The sequence below is a fragment of the Acinonyx jubatus genome, chromosome B4 (assembly GCF_027475565.1).
Source record: "Acinonyx jubatus isolate Ajub_Pintada_27869175 chromosome B4, VMU_Ajub_asm_v1.0, whole genome shotgun sequence".
Taxonomy (NCBI): Eukaryota; Metazoa; Chordata; class Mammalia; order Carnivora; family Felidae; genus Acinonyx; species Acinonyx jubatus.
Genome location: NC_069387.1, coordinates 72,006,592 through 72,026,673, shown reverse-complemented (window position 1 = coordinate 72,026,673; position 20,082 = coordinate 72,006,592).

Genomic DNA, 20,082 nt, shown 5'->3' with positions numbered 1-20,082 from the left:
CCCAGGAAAGCATCAGCACTGTGGCTGTAGACGAATCCACAGACAGGCTGAAGTTTATCTGAGTGACACTAGATGGGAGAGGGGTTGCTAAGATACACAACGGTAGTTCAGGTATGGCCTACTGATAGCCTTCAAAGCTTAGAGCATGTGCAGTGAAGTATCCAAGGCCAAAACAAAAGAAGATACAGCACAGGTGTGCTTGAGAGTGGTTGCAAAGGCCACAATTTTTCTGCAAGTGCAATGGTTAAGTGGGAGGGCATTATTTGTGGTTAGAAAGTAGAGCAGAATATGCAATACCTCCCAATTAACAAAAGGCTTAGAGGTGTCAGTTACTCATCTGAGTGTTCATTGCACACCTACTGCATACAAATAACATGCCCTTGGGAAAGATGAGGTTGTGTGTCACACTCCAGTTTTAACAGAATCCAGACACTTTGAGCCATTCCAAAAAGAAAAGGGATACCGAAATGAAGCAGAATACCAATTTAATTAATCTGAAACTAGGAATATATTTGGTGGGTAGGTCCACTCAAGAGATGAAAATACAGTTCTATAACCAGGTAGTTAGCTATTCCCAAAAGATCACTCCAGTAAACCCGAGGAATATTCTAGGAACACTTCTAACTAAAGAACAAGAGCAGTCTGTCCTGACTTGGCAATACTCTTTCCTGGACAATTGGCTTAGTTAAGTTTCTGGTAACAGTAAAGAAAATCCATTTAAATTAGGTTAAGCAAAAATGGTGGCAAAGGAAGAGAACTCAGAAGGAGATCAGGTACCCTCAGAGATTTAAAAGAAAAACAGGCTTCCGAAAGGTCAAACACGAGATTTGTTCCAGAGACCTCAGTGACAGAAACATGTGAGACTTCACTACAGAACTCTGCAGTTAGATTGTGAGCAATTTCCTCAGCCAACTTCTCTAGATAAACATTGGCTAATACTGGGTCCTGATCTCTACTATAGCCAGGTTGGCAGGGTGACACAGGACAAAAAGGGCTACCAAGACCCAACCCCGTGGTTGGGAGAACAGTTCCCCGAGGAGGAGGAGGAGGAGGAGGAGGAGGAGGAGGAGGAGGAGTGAAATGGTCATGGGCTGGAAATAGGGTCACCAACTGTCACAGCTTTAGCACTAGAAGTACTGCATTCTAGGAAACCCCTCAGTCCATTCAAACTGGGATGGTTGGTCACCCTAGCTAGCAAGGCATGCAGGAAAGTGATAAAACGGCTTTGCAGTACTGATAATCTCATTTTCTCTAATTTCCTTTTTCTAGCCTCCCAGGGAGAACACCAGTCTTCTTTTACAACTCTGCCCCAAATCAATGGATTATATCTTCCTCAAATTACTTTTTTTTTCTGATTCCCCCCCCCATGAGTCGTAAGTTTCATAAGAGCAGACACCTGTCTTTTCATTAATATATCCCCAACATTCACAACAATCTAGCACATCACACAGAAGTTGAGAAAAGGCTCCAAGTTTTAAGCAAAAATTTACTAAATGCTTGTAAAATAAATACAGCAAGTACCATGAAATTAAACACTCTGACTTAAAAGATAATAGTTTCTTCATCTTCAACCAATAGCCTATGACAGGAAGGCTTCTTGCCTAGCCTGTGATCTGCCTCCAGGTGGCAGAAGCCATCTTTAACCTCTACTACATACATGTGATTTTGCGGTGGTGAAATCTATTTCGAATCCTAGTCAGACTTGGTTGTGTTCCACATATTGTGAGGGAAAAGTTCACACAGTAAGTCTGGTTGCTCACTACTTATGTCTTCAAGGGAACCATGAATGTCTCTTGGCCAACTCCTGGGAATGTGGACCTCAGAAAGTTTTTTATGCTAGTGACTAATGGTATTGTTACATATACCTAAAGCAATGGACCATGCTATCCTGGCTTTTCAGGTTGCTCTACACAGACACCAAGATTAATGATGTGCACCTGGTTTCATTGTTGAGATCCTGAGTTTTGGTTGCCAAGACTGGTTGCCAAGCAGAATATGCCTACGTAACCAGTCCCCCATAAAAGCCTTAGACCTTGAGACTCATTTTGGCTTCCCTGAGCAGAGACATTCCACACACGTCCCTGTAGTTCACTGCTAGAAAAAAAGCACTCATTCCTGTGTGGCCTCAGACAAGGAAGTTCTTAGGACCATGTGCCGGACCTCTCTGGATTCCAATGTTACGTATCATTTTCCTCTTCCTTTTGCTCTGTACCCTTTGCTGTAATAAATCTCAGTAGTGAGTATTACCAGCTATTGAGTCTTGGGAGTCCTTCTGGTGAATCACCAGATGAAACACGTATGGTGTCTGTTTCTTGTCTACACCATCAGTTTACAAACCTCAGTATCTCTTGCCTTCTCCACGAAGAATCTACTCACAATGAAAGCCTCAAAGCATCACTGAGCAAGTTTGACTAAATATTGTTTGGAATGTGGGTGTTCAGAGGATTGGACAGTAAAGGAGATTTTTTACATTACATGTCCTACTGTGTGCCACTTCATAAAATACCATTTGACACATTTCTTCTCCCAAGTCCCTTTGGCTGTGCTGTGCACAAGAGATTCTCTGTCTGGCCTTCCTCCCACAACACACACACAGCCTGTCCTTGATGCCCATGAGCAATTCAACTCTGTCTTTGAGCAATTCAACTCTGTCTTCAAACCTGCTTATCCTTCTCAAACGAACAAAAGTTTTGAAGTCATTAAGACTCACTTTCCTGAGATGGCATTTTACTGGACACATATTTACTGGACTCATCTTAGCAGTCTTCCTAACCACTTACTTTCCCTGAAAGAAGTTCTGGTAAGTTCAACTTCCTTATATGATTATATTAAAAATATCTGATGTAGGGGCACCTGGGTGACTCAGTTAGTAAAGCATCCGACGATTTCAGCTCAGGTCATGATCTCACAGTTTGTGAGATGGAGCCCCACGTAGGGCTCTGTGCTGACAGCATGGAGCCTGCTTGGGATTCTCTCTCCCTCTCCTTCTGCCCCTCCCCAGGTCCTGCTCCCACACACACACACACACACACACACACTCTCTCTCTCTCTCTCTCTCTCTCTCTCTCTCTCTCTCAAAATAAATAATACACATTAAAAAAATATATCTGATGTAAGGTCCAATCTATCAATGAGATAAAAGCAGAGCTGTGTGGGTTGAAATGGTGAGGGGTGAGGTCTAGAGCCTAACGGCTCTGGCTCCCAAACCCTTTCTACCTGCTTCATCTCTCCACCATGGCCCACAAGGAGCTACTTTAAAATCTAAAGCCCCATGAACATACTTTGAAAACATGAGTCTAAGTTCTTTCAGAAGAACAAGACCCCGAGATACCAAGAACCTGCTGGCCTGAAGTTCAACTACTGAGTCACCATTTTCTAATAGTCTCTTTCTCCCCTATTGACAAGATGGTGGCCCAGGCATCCCGTCTACAACCCAATCATCTTTACCTTGGAACAGCCCACTAATCTCATGATTGATACTGGGTCACACAGAGGCCAAGTCTCCTTGATATGTATATATTGCTGAGGAAACACTCATGTCCTTCCAGGTATCTCTAATGTGGGACAGGTAAAGAAATCAAAGTAGAAAACAGACATAGATGTTGAACAATCCATTTCCTGTCCCCGAGTCAACAATGATGCCATTGCCAAGAATTGCCTTCAGTTCACTGAAAGAAGATGTGGTCTTTTCAAAAAGGTAGGTAGAGAAATCTTTGAAAAAAACAAAAACAAAACTGAACTCTGGTTTGATCTAGTTCTAGGGGTCTTTAGTTTTAAATGGACAACTGAGCACAAACAAATCCTGTGAATCATCTGTTTCTTAGGGGCTTGGGACATTACTTCTAGGTGTTCAAAGTAGAGCTTTAAGCTTCTAAAGCTATATACATTGTTACTAAAAATGTGGCAAAATCACACATCAATAAAATTTTTTAAAGAGAGGCATCTGGTCAACAGGCAGTAAAAGGAACCAGATATATTGAAGAGGCCTATTTTAAGGATGTAATTCCAGTACGCAACTGTTTATTTTTCTTGAGGGGAAAAGCATCCCATAAGTTTTGGTAAATGATGAATTTTCTTTCAGTGTCTCCAATTTACTGCAGCCTATCATGGAATCGTGCTGTTTTCCAAGCCAAAAATAAGCTATATTTCTTTTTATTTCCTTTCATTTTCTTTGTATTTCTCCTTTAAAGTGACTGAAAATCTCAAGAGATATGAAACTCAGGGTTCACAACCTTTTTGCTCCAGAGAGAGGGATTGTATTTTTAAACTGATCCCTAAATAGAAAGATCCAAAGAAGGAAATATGTGGAATATGAAAATCTCTTCTCAAAATGCATGAGAGCCTCATAAATTTGAAAACATTTTTCTCTCATAAACTGTTCCAAAAAGAAATGTTTAGTACTTACCGCCTGTACTAAAGGCAATGAAGCAAGAGAAATTCCTTCTTGCTTGTGAGAGAGAACCTAGTGAATTGCATTTTAAACAAGCACCCTTTTTTTTTAACACACACACACACACTACACTTAAAGGTCTGGGGGAAAAGCATAACCTTGTAGTTGTGCAAAGACAGGTTCAAGTTCTGGTTTGCCATTGCTAGCTGTGTGATCTCCAGAAAGATCTCCTTAACCTGCCAATGGCCCAGTTGCCTCACTTTGTAATAAAATCTAACGTAATTCACATCATTTAGTACTTACCACCTGCCAGGTGCCATGCTGAGATAATCACGACAATCCCCTAAGGGAGGGGCTTTTTTTTTTCAATCCAAATTTTACCGAAGAAGAAAGTGAGGCTTACAAATCCAGTCTCACCTTAAGAGATTATGTAACTTGCCCAGAAAGTGAGGGAGTTGAGACTCAAGCCTCAGTCCTGATGTGCCATTAATTAATTTGCTCCCAAAGTAAGGATGAATATTATACGCCCATTTTTAGGGTTGTTTTGGAGATGGAGTGAAATAACCCAGAAAGTGCCTTTCACTGTGTATATCACACAACGGAAAACTGTAAACATTGAGAATGAATAAACTACAGTTCGTTTTAGTAATACCTTGAATGAAAAATGCAAGGCCTCAGAATATCACATACTTGCAGCATTATGTTCTTTTCATAAGTTTCAAAACAACAACTAAACAGTATCTAGACCAGCCTTACCTATGTGCTGGATACAACGATTAGAGAGAGAGTGATATACGCAACATTCAAGACAGTGGTTGTTTCAGGAGGGTTCTGGAAAGGGCAGGGTGGGGCAAGTATGCAGAGAGATGGATGCTGTGGTCAGTGCTCTAGTTCTTTGGTGTTGGGGGTGGGGGGTGGGAAAACTGACAGACAACAATGTGGCCAACTTGAACCAATGGTGAATGTGACTGATTAAGTCAATTATGTGTTTCTGAGGCTCACAACAAGGTGACTTTTACATGTCTGAACTACATGAAATTGTCAATTTTTTCTCAATTTTCACCTTCACAACTGGAAATTTCAAAATTAGTTTTGAACTAAAAAGATCTAATCAATAAATATTGGGGTTTTTTTCTATTTATCCCTTCTTGAGCTTGCTTAATATGATGAGGTGCTTACACAGACTGTAGCACCCTGAACTCATCAGTGCCCCTCAGCCGAGGCTCCAAGGAAGACAGGTGTCTCCATCCCACTACCAATTTTTGACCTCTGTGTCCCAAGGACTCTGTCAAAGTGATAAGTTCATTTGGGGTGCTGAATAATCATTGAATTAATGGTCACTCAAAATCTCAATGCAGTTCAACAGAAGAAAAAGATTACACTGTGTGGAGAGTAAGTAGAGGGGACTGGGCACAGAGAAGTGAATCAGAACAGATCTCAGGACCCAAATGGTTGGTTCCTGGTCATCCCGCCTCTCATAACAAGGGGATGTGTCTTGCTGCTTTGACATTTCCTCTGTAATGTTGAAGGCTCTTCAGGGTCCCTGAGATCCCAGTTTTGGAATCCATGCCCCATGCTGGCACCCGCTTTCTTGCCTTCTGACTCAGCCTGGCTCCTGGGACTCCATCTTTGACTTCTGCAGCCATTCTCTGACAGCAGCTTCCTTAGACTGTCAGGCTTGGCTGTCAGTCCCTATTTCTGACATCTGTGCTACATCCCTTGAGTGACAGGGCCCTGCCTGTAACTCTTGGCTTGTAAGCCTTCTCAGATGGTTTCAAGCCACTGGCATCTCTGGAATCCACCCTGGGATTCCAGCCTTGTCCGTCGCCATCCAATCCATTCCCCACATTGCATTCGGACTGATTTTTCCACAGAACAAATGTGATCATGTCAGTTCTCTTTTTTAATGTCTATTTATTTATTTTGAGGTGAGGAGGGGCACAGAGTGAGAGAGAGAGAGAGAGAGAGAGAGAATCCCGGGCAGGCTGTGAACTATCAGCACAGAGTCCAGCTCGGGGCTTGATCACACAAACCATGAGCTCATGACCTGACACAAAATCAAGAGACAGACACTCAACCAACTGAGCTGCCCAGGCGCCCCTGTCAGTTGTCTTTTTACAACCATCTGTCAGCACGAAGTCCCAAATCTCAGTGGCCCTTCCTGGCTGGGACTTCTTCCACCTCTCCGGCTTTGGATCATAGCACATCTCCCTCCCCTTACTCCATATCCCAGCCACAAAGAATTATTCCCAGTACCCACCATGCTTTTATACACTCCATGTCTTCACACTTGCTTTGTCTTCTGCCTGGAACACTGTTTCCTGCTCTTCTTCTCCCCGTCTTTTCAACAAGACTCAGATCAGGCGCTGCCTCCTCCATTGTACCTTATGCGCTCTCTGAGCATGTGTCTGGTGGTTCTCTAAGACTGTCTCACTGTTCACACCTGGGCCACTAGACTCAAGTTTCCTGAGGTCGGAGACTGTGTTCCTTGGCCCTGCACCCCAACATCTAACAGTACCTGGCATAAGTGCTATGTTCACATTTGCAGAGTTCCTTAATAGAACCCATCACAGCCCCATTTCAGATCAAGTCCTTGGCTGGGTCTTGGCCTAACCCTTAGCAACGCCTCCAGCTTCCAGAAGACTCCATGTGTCAGCCTCTGAGTTAATCATTAAGCATTCAAATATGGAGAAAGCTTTTCCTTCCTTTAAGAAGTTCACAATCAAGCCAGGGGAACAAACCAACAGTAAACTGCAATTTAACATTAAAAGTGTTATCACAAACCAGTACAGTAAATAAGAGATAATGATTTAGTGGTTTAGGATTAAGAGAAGGCCTGAGTCCACAACTGGATTTACATTCCAATCTGCACTTCCTAGGTGTGTGTCCTTGACAATGTTATTTTCCTCAGCCCGAGTCAGCATCTCTGTCATGGGGGAAATTGTACATAGCAGGTATAGAAAATACGGTATTTGGAGGGAGGGTTACCATGGTAAAATTTACATAACGTAATATTTATCATTTTAACTATTCCTAAGGGTGCAATTCAGTGCCACTAAATACATGCACAATGTTGTGTAACCATCACCTCTCTCTGTGCTCAAAACTTTTTCAATATCCCCATTTCATTATCTCTATATCCATTAAACAATAGCTCTCCCTATCCCCTCCCCTCAGTCCCTAGTAACCTTTATCCCACTTTCTGTTTCTATAAATTTGTTTATTCTAGGGACCACATATAAAGTGGAACCATATAATATCTGTCCTTCTGTGTCAGGCTCATTTCACTAAGCATAATGTTTCTTGGGTCTATCTATGTTGTAGCACATAACAAAATTTCATTCCTTTTTATGGTTAAATAATATTCTATTGTACATATATACCACATTTTGTTTATCTGTATCCGGTAGATACTGGTTGTTTCTACCTTTTTGGCTACTGTGTTATGAACATGGGCATACAAATATCTGTTTAAGTCCCTGCTTTCAATTCTTGTGGATATATACCTAGGAGTGGGATTGCTGGGTTATATGATAATTCTAAGTTTAACCTTTTGAGAAACTGTCAAACCGTTTTCCATAGTGGCTGTACCATTTTACGCCCCTGTGAGCAATGCCCGAGGTTTCCAATTTCTCTAATCTTCACAATCTTCACTTGTTGTTTTCATTTTTAAAAAATTATAGTCATTTTAGCAGGTGTGACTTCAAATAAGAACAGACTGCAGCTTCCTATACTTGATGCATGATTCATGGAGAAGCTAGATGGTCTCTTTGGACATGAAAGATAGGACTCCTCCTTCTCTATCCTTCTGGGCCTAGTCTGGAAAATTGGAAAAAAAGGGACAATTAAGGGAGAACCAAAAAAGAGGTGCGGAAGTGGAGAATAAAGGAAGGGTTGAGAGTAAAGGGAGTCGGGAGAAAGGAGAGAGTCCACCTCAGAAAGCTGAGGTACTACAAGAGGCAGCCAGAGGACATGTTCTGAGGATGAGAATGGCCACGGGACTTTTAACAAGAGCAAAGTAATAATCTGAAAAACAATTTTATAAGTTGCTTTTTTTGTTGTTGTTGTTTTCTTGAAAAGAAAACAAACGTCCATGGTATAAATTAAAAGCCCATCTTTCACTCCTGAGCCCTAACCCTCCAGTTCCCTTCTCTTTAGGCATCTGCAATTAGCAGTTTCTTGTGCATCCCTTCAGAGATATTTGGCATAATGATCAATTTTATAGTGCATGCTGTGCTGCAATGCAATATGCCACTTTGTTTTTCTCAAGACTTTGGTAAAAAATCTGCTACCTGCAACTACCTTATGCTAATGAGTGTGGTGAAGTGAAAGAAAAGGCCTATGTTCCATGTTTGATATAAAGCTGAGAGGTGACACAGGCAAGAGGAAAGATCCAAGTGAGGTCAGGAATTCAGGAGGAATGGAAAAATAAAAGCAAGAAGACACTATGGAAAAAAAAACAAGCTCTCGGAAGGGCGCAGAAATCCTGGGGAAGACAGTTATGGTAAGGGCTCACATGATATTGACTTGTGTGCTAACGACACAAAGATCCTGGACTCCTGGAAGACTTGGGGAGGTTCATTCAACCAGATTTGTGTTAAACAGACCTACACATGACTTATCAGGATTAAATGAAATAATGTGGGTAAAGCCTTTAACTTAGCACAGATAGATAGTAAGCCTTCCATAAGTTACACTTGTTGTCATCATCATTTATTGATTATTTGTTATTTGCAGAAGCAGGGAATACAAAGATATAGTGCCCTTAAAGAACTCAGACTGGTGAGGATAACAGATAAGTGGGTCCTCAAAAAATCAACAAGGAAACAATGGCTTTGAATGACACACTGGACCAGATGGACTTAACAGATATATTCAGAACATTTCATCCTAAGGAAGCAGAATATACATTCTTCTCCAGTGCACATGGAATGTTCTCCAGAACAGACCACATACCGGGGCACAAATCAGCCCTCAACAAGTACAAAAAGATTGAGATCATACCATGCGTATTTTCAGACCACAACGCTACGAAACTCGAAATCAACCACCAGAAAAAATTTGGAAAGATAACAAATACTTGGAGACTGAAGAACATCCTACTAAAGAATGAATGGGCTAACCAATAAGTTAAAGAGGAAATTAAAAAGTATATGGAAGCCAATGAAAATGATAACATCACAACCCAAAACCTCTGGGATGCAGCAAAGGCGGTCATAAGAGGAAAGTTTATAGCAATCCAGGCCTTCCTAAAGAAGGAAGAAAGATCTCAGATACACAACCTAACCTTACGCCTTAAAGAGCTGGAAAAAGAACAGCAAATAAAACCCAAAACCAGAAGAAGACAGGAAATAATAAAGATTAGGAAGAAATTAATGCTATCAAAACCAAAAAAAAAAAAAAAATAGAACAGATCAATGAAACCAGAAGCTGGTTCTTTGAAAAAATTAACAAAATTGATAAACCACTAGCCAGTTTGATCAAAAAGAAAAAGGAAAGGGACTTTTAACAAGAGTAAAGTAATAATCTGAAAAACAATTTTATAAATTGTTTTTGTTGTTGTTTTCTTGAAAAGAAAACAAAAGCCCATGGTATAAATTAAAATTAATTAATTAATTAATTAATTAAAGAAATAAAATCAAGAATGAAAGGGGAGAGATCACAACCAACAGCAGAAATAAAAACAACAATAAGAGAATATTATGAGCAATTATATACCAATAAAATGGGCAATCTGTAAGAAATGGACAAATTCCTAGAAACATATACACTACCAAAACTGAAACAGGAAGAAATAGAAAATAGACCCATAACCAGTAAGGAAATCAAATTATTAATCAAAAATCTCCCAAAAAACAAGAGTCCAGGGCCAGATGGCTTTCCAGGGGAATTCTACCAAACATTTAAGGAAGAGTTAACACCTATTCTCTTGAACTGTTCCAAAAAATAGAAATGGAAGGAAAACTTCCAAACTCATTGAAGCTAGCATTACCTTGATTCCAAAACCAGACAGAGACCCTATTAAAAAGGAGAACTATAGACCAATTTCCCTGATGAACATGGATGTAAAAATCCTCAACAAGATATTAGCCAACCGGATCCAACAATACATTAAAAAAATTATTCACCACAACCAAGTAGGATTTACACCTGGGATGCAGGGGCTAGTTCAATATCCAAAAAACAATTAATGTGATTCATCACATCAATAAAAGAGAGGACAAGAACCATATGATCCTCTCAATAGATGCAGAGAACGCATTTGACAAAATACAGCATCCTTTCTTGATAAAAAAAAAAAAACAAACCTCGAGAAAGTAGGGATCAAAGATCATACCTCAGGATCATAAAAGCCATATATGAATGACCCAACACTAATATCATCCTCAATGGGGAAAAACTGAGAGCTTTCCCCCTAAGGTCAGGAACAAGACAGGGATGTCCACTCTCATCATTGTTATTCAACATAGTATTCGAAGTCTTAGCCTCTGCAATCAGACAACACAAAGAAATAAAAGGCACCCAAATCGGCCAGGAGGAGGTCAAACTTTCAATCTTCGCAGATGACATAATACTCTATATGGAAAACCCTCAAGAATCCACCAAAAAACTGCTAGAACTGATTAATGAATTCAGCAAAGTTGCAGGATATAAAATCAACACACAGAAATCAGTTGCATTCCTATACACCAACAATGAAGCAACAGAAAGAGAAATCAAGGAATTGATCCCATTTACAATTGCACAAAAAATCATAAAATACCTAGGAATAAATCTAACCCAAGAGGTAAAAAATCCATACACTGAAAACTATAGAAAGCTTATGAAAGAAATTGAAGAAGACACAAAAATATGGAAAAAGATTCCATGCTCCTGGATAGGAAGAACAAATATTGTTAAAATGTCGATACTACCCAAAGCAATCTACATATTCAATGCAATCCCTATCAAAATAACACCAGCATTCTTCACAGAGCTAGAGCAAACAATCCTAAAATTTGTACGGAACCAGAAAAGACCCCTAATAGCCAAAGCAATCTTGAAAAAGAAAACTGAAGCAGGAGGCATCACAATCCCGGACTTCAAGCTATACTACAAAGCTGCAATCATCAAGACAGTATGGTAGTGGCACAAGAACAGACACTCAGATCAATGGAACAGAATAGAGAACCCAGAAATGGACCCAAAAACATATGGCCAACTAATCTTTGACAAAGCAGGAAAGAATATCCAAGGGAATAAAGATAGTCTCTTCAGCAAGTGGTGCTGGGAAAACCGGACAACAACATACAGAAGAATGAACCTGGACCACTTTCTTACACCATACACAAAAATAAACTCAAAATGGATGAAAGACTTCAATGTAAGACAGGAAGCCATCAAAATCCTCGAGGAGAAAGCAGGCAAAAACCTCTTTGGTCTTGGCCGCAGCAACTTCTTACTCAACACGTCTCTGGAGGCAAGGGAAACAAAAGCAAAAACGAACTATGGGGACCTCGTCAATATAAAAAGCTTCTGCACAGCGAAGGAAACAATCAGCAAAACTAAAAGGCAACCTACAGAATGGGAGAAGATATTTGCAAACAACATATCAGATAAAGGGTTAGTATCCAAAATCTATAAAGAACTTATCAAATTCAACACCCAAAAAGCAAATAATCCAGTGAAGAAATGGGCAAAAGACATGAATAGACACTTCTCCAAAGAAGACACCCAGATGGCTTACTGACACATGAAAAACTGCTCAACATCATTCATCATCAGGGAAATATAACTCAAAACCACGATGAGATACCACCTCACACCTCTCAGAATGGCTAACTAACAACTCAGGCAACAACAAATGTCGGCGAGGATGCGCAGAAAGAGGATCTCTTTTGCATTGTTGGTGGGAATGCAAGCTGGTGCAGTCACTCTGGAAAACAGTATGGAGGTTTCTCAAAAAACTAAAACTAGGACTACCCTATGACCCAGCAATTGTACTACTAGGTATTTATCCAAGGGATACAGGTATGCTGTTTCGAAGGGACACATGCACCTCAATGTTTACAGCAGCACCATCAACAATAGCCAAAGTATGGAAAGAGCCCAAATGTCCATCAATGGATTAATGGATAAAGAAGATGTGGTGTATATCTATACAATGGAGTATTACTCAGCAATCAAAAAGAATAAAATCTTGCCATTGCAACTACGTGGATGGAACTGGAGGCTATTATGCTAAGTGAAATTAGTCAGTCAGAGAAAGACAAATATCGTATGACTTTACTCATATGAGGACTTTAAGAGACAAAACAGATGAACATAAGGGAAGGGAAACAAAAATAATATAAAAACAGGGAGGGGGACAAAGCATAAGAGACTCATAAATATGGAGAACAAACAGAGGATTACTGAAGGGGGTGTGGGAGGAGTGATGGGCTAAATGGGTAAGGGGCATTAAGGAATCTACTCCTGAAATCATTGTTGCACTATATGCTAACTAATTTGGATGTAAATTTAAAAAATTAAATTAAAAAAATAAAATTAAATTAAAAAAAAGAGAAGAGGACCATCAATTACTGTGACTGGCTTCTTCCACGTAGCACGTTTTCAAGGTTCATCCATGTTGTAGCATGTATCTGTACTTCATTTCTTTTTACTAATGAATAATATTCCACTGTATGGATACATGTATTTGATTTATTCATTAAATGACACACATTTGGGTAGTTTCCACATTTTGGCTTTTATGAAGAATACTGCTATAAATGCTTATGTACAAGTTTTTGAATGGACATATGTTTTCATTTCTCTTTAGTCATACTTCTTGAATTTTCCACATTTCTTTGTTTTCTTGACACCCCCCACCACATACACACACACACACCGCTCCTCTCTCTCTCTCTCCCTCTCTCTCTCTCTGTGTCTCTCTCTCTTGCTCTCAATTGCAATTACTTTGGGCCTGTCTTTGGTGGGACAGCCACATTTACCCAGAGCTAATCTGCCCAACTGAAAAGATATAGCAAGTGCCACCTCGACCCATACAGAGATTTTAACAATATGTCCCATGGCTAACCTTGATTTGATCCTTGCCACAGGTTTGAGTTTTAATCAGACTCTGTCATTAGAGCATTTCTCAATGCTTTTTGCTCTCTGAGGTTCCAAAATGGTTGCCCTCTGCAACCCTTATAAATTCCCAAATTTGTGGACACTATTCCCTTTCCCGTCTGCAAACCGGCCAATTCTTTCCTGAGCTTATCTATTTCTTATAACACTTTGCCAAACATAATCATCAGCAACCAACACAGGCTATAAACATTCTATTTTCCAACCTCTTCTTCTCAAACCTCAAATTATTAGAAATTCAACGTGCCTTACAAATTACTTCAGCTGACAACTGTACCAAATGTTTTGCTCCTGCATAATACGGATATACAGGCTTCCATTTTCCAGTAATAGTTTTCTACCACCTGCTACCAACCCCTAAGCCAATACTTCATTTTATGGAAATTTAATTAAAATAGAAATTTCTATAACATCCCGAATAGGCTAGGTTATGCTCTGGTAAAACAAAACAAAGCAAAAACCTCAGAATGTCAGCAGCTTAATCTTACAAAAGTTTATTTCTTTCTTATGCTACGTGTCCAGTGCAGTTCATCAAGGTAATGAGAAAGTAAAAATAGCTAGGACTGTAAAAATCTGTCCGCCATTCATCAGATTGGAATAAAAGACACAGATAAAGCCAGCTGCAGAGTTAACAGGAAACAATATTTCCCCCGAGGACACACTGCAGCTGTAAACTGTCATAACACCCTCCTCCTTTAAAAGACTACTGCTTTCTCACTCACTGAGAAACTATTGCCTGCAATCAGAGACTATCGAAATTTTAAATACTTTGATTTAAATTGTTTGAAATGATGTCAGTAAGAATGAAACAACCCACTTGCCCAGGGTTGGGGGTAACTTACTTGGACACAGAAAAGCAATCTGGATTTACAGCCCAGGTGCAGACCTTCAGATAAGGATTTTTAACACACAACATTCCACATCTATCTCAACTTCCCCCTGCCCCTCCCCCCGCAAGGAAATAAGGCCCTTGGTCTACTTTGCATTCGGGATCTGATATTAATCACTTTATGCAGCCTTGCTTTGCTTGGAACCCATCAAAACACTGATTTATTTAAATTTTACCTAAACTCTACTCTTCCAAAATTCTATCAATTCTAACTCTTTTTCCTTTGTTTAGTGAGATGCCTTGTAGTTTGTCCCATAGCAATGGGTCAAAAAAAACCTGACTTGCCTAATAAAGGATTTGATTTTAGTGGTTTGGAGCTGATTGGACTAAGAGAAAATGTTCAACTCACTATAAACTTTTGGCATTGGAAGATCTGTATTTTATATAATGAAACAATTGGAGGTTCTTGTCAGGCCCTACTTTGACTCTAAAAACTGTCTGAACTTTCTAAAGATTGTCCCTTTCCTGGAAAAATGAAGCCAGGGTCTATATAACACAAACCCTCATTCAAAAGCTGCGGAGTTTAGAAATAAAAATGGATGAAGTCCTCAATGGTTCAGGGCAACTTGGGTCCCAGGCTGTCTCTAAAAATTCCACTGGTGCACAGCCAGACTGTCCACTGAGCCCCCTTCTGTCTCTATCCCTCTAAGACACTAATGTTCTGGATACAGGAAAGCCCTGCACTGTGTTACAGGTAGCTGCCATCTCTCAATAATATTTGGAGAATAAAATAGAAGGAAGGGAATTATAAATCTGCAATTCTTTCTCCACTCCCCATCACCAATGTGGTTATTCCTAGAGAATAAGGAAGGCGTTCAGAAGTAGGAGCTGCACCAAGAAGCCTCAGACTTAGAAATCAGGGAGATACACAGGGAAAGGAGTAGGATACCAGCCACTGTCCCAACAAGAAACAGTTGGGGCAGGATTAAAGAAACTAACAAGGGAAGATGAAGCATCTGCAGCAAGCACTAGCAGGAAGCCATTATCACAACACGGTCTGAAAAGGCAAAGGGAGGGAAATGCCTGCTGAGAGCAGGAGATGTGGAAGAAGGGTCTCTGGCTATAGAGTGATGAAGCCATTACCAGGATCCCAAGGAGGCAAAGAATGGGAGTTGGGGAGAAAGGAAGACCAGAAGAATTAATATCCCATCCTCTCCACCTTCGCCCTCCAATCTAACTTCTGGTGCCTCCCATTGGCCAAATCCAACTAGACTCCAAAAAGCCAAAAACCCAGAAGCTGCATCAGTGAAGGTCAATCTGGAAAAGCACAGTTCAGGGTGGAAAAGAATAGATAATGGGCTGAGGTTGGGGGTGGGGCAAATGCAGACTAACAAGTATAGGTGGGTTGAAGAAACAAAGAGGAAGATAAACTTGGGCAAAGACAGCTAGGAGCTGGCTTTACATGAATGCAACCTCTGCCCTGTCTGCACTGGCACTTCTCTGATTCATCTCATCATGGGTGGACAGTCTTAATAAATTAGACTTAAGACTTTTCTGAGGTAGAAGGCAAGTTCCCATTTCTTCTGGCCTATATGCTTCTCAGTGAACCAGATGTTAGAACTGGATATTTCACCAGGAATCTAGTATCTTTTTGAAATTGAGATATAATTCACATACCATAAAATTCATCCTTTTTTTTTTTTAATGCTTATTTATTTTTGGGACAGAGAGAGACAGAGCATGAACGGGGGAGGGGCAGAGAGAGAGGGAAACACAGAATCTGAAGCAGGCTCCAGGCTCTGAGCTGTCAGCACAGAGCCCAATGCGAGGCTCAAACCCACACACCGTGAGGTCATGACCTGAGCCGAAGTTGGACACTTAACTGACTGAGCCACTCAGGTGCTCCAAAAGTCATCCTTTTGAAGTATACAATTAAGTAATTCATTGTATAACCATCACCACTATCTAGTTTTACAATGTTTTCATCACCCTAAGAATATCCAGATGGGAGACACTATCAGGCTCTGCTCCCAACACATATATATCCCTGCTCCCCTGCATATATCCCACATTGGAAGACCAAAGTATAGAAGTCATCAGCTTCATTACCTCACCAAGCCAACTACCCCAGGCTATGTGCAATGACCCTAACGCTAACACCTCTCTGAGGCATTAACCCCACCAAGACCTCTATCTTATCATATCCCAGAGCCCATCACTTCTCATTTCTTCTCACCCTAGGCAACTATTAATCTAGTTTCTGTCTCCATGAATTTGCCTACTCTAGACATTTCATATAAATGGAATCCTACAATATGTGGTCCTTTGTGACTAGTTTCTTACACTTAGCATAATGTTTTCAAGGTCCATACATGTTGTAGCATGTATCAGTACCTCATTCCTTTTTATGACTGAATAATATTCCATCACATGGACTTACTACATTTTGTTCATCCATCCATCAGCTGATGGATGATTGGGTTGTTTCCACCTTTTGGCTATTATGAATAATACTGTGGTAAACATTTGTTAACAAGTTTTTGTGTGGCCATATGTTTTCAGTTCTTTGGGGTATGTACCCAGGAGTAAAACTGTCAGGTCATATGGCAATTCTACTTTTAACTTCTTGAGGAACTGCTAAATCATACGCCAATGTGGCTACACCATTAGCACAGTTCCGATTTCTCCATATTCTCAGCAACACTTTTTGTTGTCCATGTTTTTTATTATTGTCATTCTTTCAGAATCTTTTTGATAAGGTACTTGGGTTTCTACTATCAGATTATTGAAGTGGGCCCTGGGATATGAAAGGATAGAGGTCTTGGTGGGGAAAATACCTCAGAGAGGTACCTGCAGAGAGAAAATACCTGCAGAGAGGTCACTGCAAATAGCCTGGGATAGATGACTTGAGGAGGTGATGAATCTGATGACTTCCATGCTTTGGTTTTCCAATGCAGGATATATGCAGAGGACATGTGTGCTGGAAGCAGAACCTAATAGTCTCTCCCATTTGGACATTCTCAGCCAGTTGTTGTATTCTTTGTGCTCTTTGGGACACTGGAAGTTCTTCTGAAAGTTCTCATGACTTGCCTGTCGTTCTTTCAGACATTAGCCAGGTGCTGGAGAAACTATGGTGCAGGGAAGCTCAGGAGTCAGGTGGGGAGTACAGACAATTGGTGTGGAAGTGGATGTACTGTGGGAGAAGTGGTGCCTTGTTTGTAAATACCACAGTGGCTCAGTAGTCTGCTAGCCCAGCTGTCTGTAGAATGTCTAGCAACAGATAGAGCTGTTCTGCTAGGTCCAGCTTAATATGTTCCACCAATCTGTGGGTGGTGAGTGTTCAATGGAGATTTGGAATTTTTTCCAAAATTGGCATGCACAGAGATTGTTTACATGGAGAGAAAATGTATGCCTTGACAAGCAAAGCAGAGGTAGTGAGAATTAAGGCAAATGGGATTGCTGTGTAGAGGAACAGTGTATCACTTTGGTGAGCTACAGATTTTAAAATGGTATGGGAGAGACACTGATGAAAACGTAAGTCTACTGTAGTGATTCCCAAGGTATCAGATGTGAGTGCAGTGGTCCCTACTTCCTGATCAGATGCCATGGGCGCCTCGTTGCTGGATGGGTCATATCAAGAGTAGGGCCACCAACAATGACTTCAGAACTTTAAAAATGTGTAATAAAGACTTGTTAGGGGGCAGTTTTTCCAATGTCTCTAGTCCAGGAAGCTGTCCCTGGAAACCAGGGTATCTTTGCCCTTCACTTCCACTATAACCCTCAGGCATTGCTGGGTGTGGAATTCTTTAGTGACATCAGCTGAAAAGAAAGTTGTTTGGACCCAGGGAGGAATCATTTCATTTGACTTTAAGGAGGTTGCAAATGAAAGACTCTGTCTCTATTTCTCATTTAATTTATTTTTGTTTTATTTTGGAATCTATGTTCTTAGAGGAGCTGGCAGTGGACTGGCTCACTGAATGTTATAGATAATTTCTGATAATAACTGACAATAAAACTGGCTTGCAGGCTAAAAGGATTTGCGCTGTTATTTCTAATCTGTTTTGTAGATTAGAATTTATTTTTTTTCAAAAAGCATAATTAAATGTATGATCCAAATAAGCTCTAAATCTAACCACATAATGTACGTTTCTTCTGTAAAAGAATTTTTCTATTGATAGTTAAGAAATGATCCCTAGCCCCAAAATATCAGTTGCCATACCTATAAGATTAAAAGCATTGCACAATTTAAAGCCTGTAATATTATTTCCATCTAATTCCTTACTTTAGCACATTGAGGACATTGTTCATTTTAATCATTAAAGAAGATCAAATGGAAAAGCAATGAAAAACTCAACTTCTCAACTTTGTTTTTAGAGTGGACTTTATCATTGCTTACTGGGTTTTCCATTTCTGGAAGAAATTCATTGCTTAAATAAACAGGCATCGGAAAACAAGACTTACACACATTAGCAGAGAACAGAGGTAGAATGTAAAAGCAGCTTTGCTAGAACTTTGTTAGTCATTCTCTTGAATTTTTCACGTCAAATGCGTAATGCTGTTTTGGTATTACTCCTAATAATAAGAATTTTTCAACCTCTCCAGGAAGCGTGAAACATTCAGAAAACAAACACTGCCTTAGAAGCTTCAACTGATGAATGTGAATACAGAGTGCAAATATTTCCATAATCCTCCAAGAGAGTTGGAGCTAATTTACCATTAATGTTGCCTGCTTTTCCTGGAAAACTCTGAATTTTTTTTTTTTCAGAATAAATTGGCTCTATGTAAATAACCTTCAGGTTATTCATGAAAATGTTATAACTCTGCTATGGTGAAGTTACATACAGATGTCATAAAACCAACAGTTCTATGAGAACCTTGTCATGCCTTTCTTTTCCTTTTTTTTTTTTTGAGGCTTTTCCTTTTTTGAAAACTGCTTTATTGAGATATAATCCACATACTGTTAAGATTCACACTTTTAAGGTATACAACTCGGTGAATACAACAAAGCTGAATAAACTAAATACAAATATGTATATACTTATATATACACAGATATATTCCATTGTACGGACACACCACATTTTCTCCATTCATCAGGGAATAGACATTTGGGTTATGTCAACTTTTTGGCTATTATGAATAATGCTGCTGTGAACTTTCATGTACAAGTCTTTGGACATATGCTTTCAATCCCAGTATACATCTGTATAGCTTCTCGACATATGCTTTTTTCCTTCTGCGTGCCTGCTTCTGAAAGAAAGACACTTTATCATCAATTATGCTCTCACATTGTCTTTAAGTCTGAATAAAGAAGAGAATAGGTAAGAGAGGTAAAAGGAGGGTGACCTGGAACCCCAAACATCCCTTTCCTGGTTCCAAATGAAGAAGTGTATTCACCAAGGTTATCCGGCAACTGTATGTTTCTTTTTTTTTTTTCTGTAAAAAGAAATACAAGTAGGCAAACTAAGAATACACACACACAGTGTGTGTGTGTGTGTGTGTGTGTGTGTGCATGCACCTGTATGTGTATGTATACAGGCTTCCATCCAAAAGGCAAATAAAAAGTGAGAAAGAAGGCCTTCAAACTTAAATATGGTTATGTCTCTTTTGAATATCTGGTCCCTAGGCCTTTTAGGGAAAACCAATGTGCCCCACTGGGTCTTGAAAGACTTTATTTTACCCTTATTCTAAGAGGCCATATGCTCACTCAGGCCCACTTTGTGATCATAGGGTAAACTCATGTGAAATAAGTTTT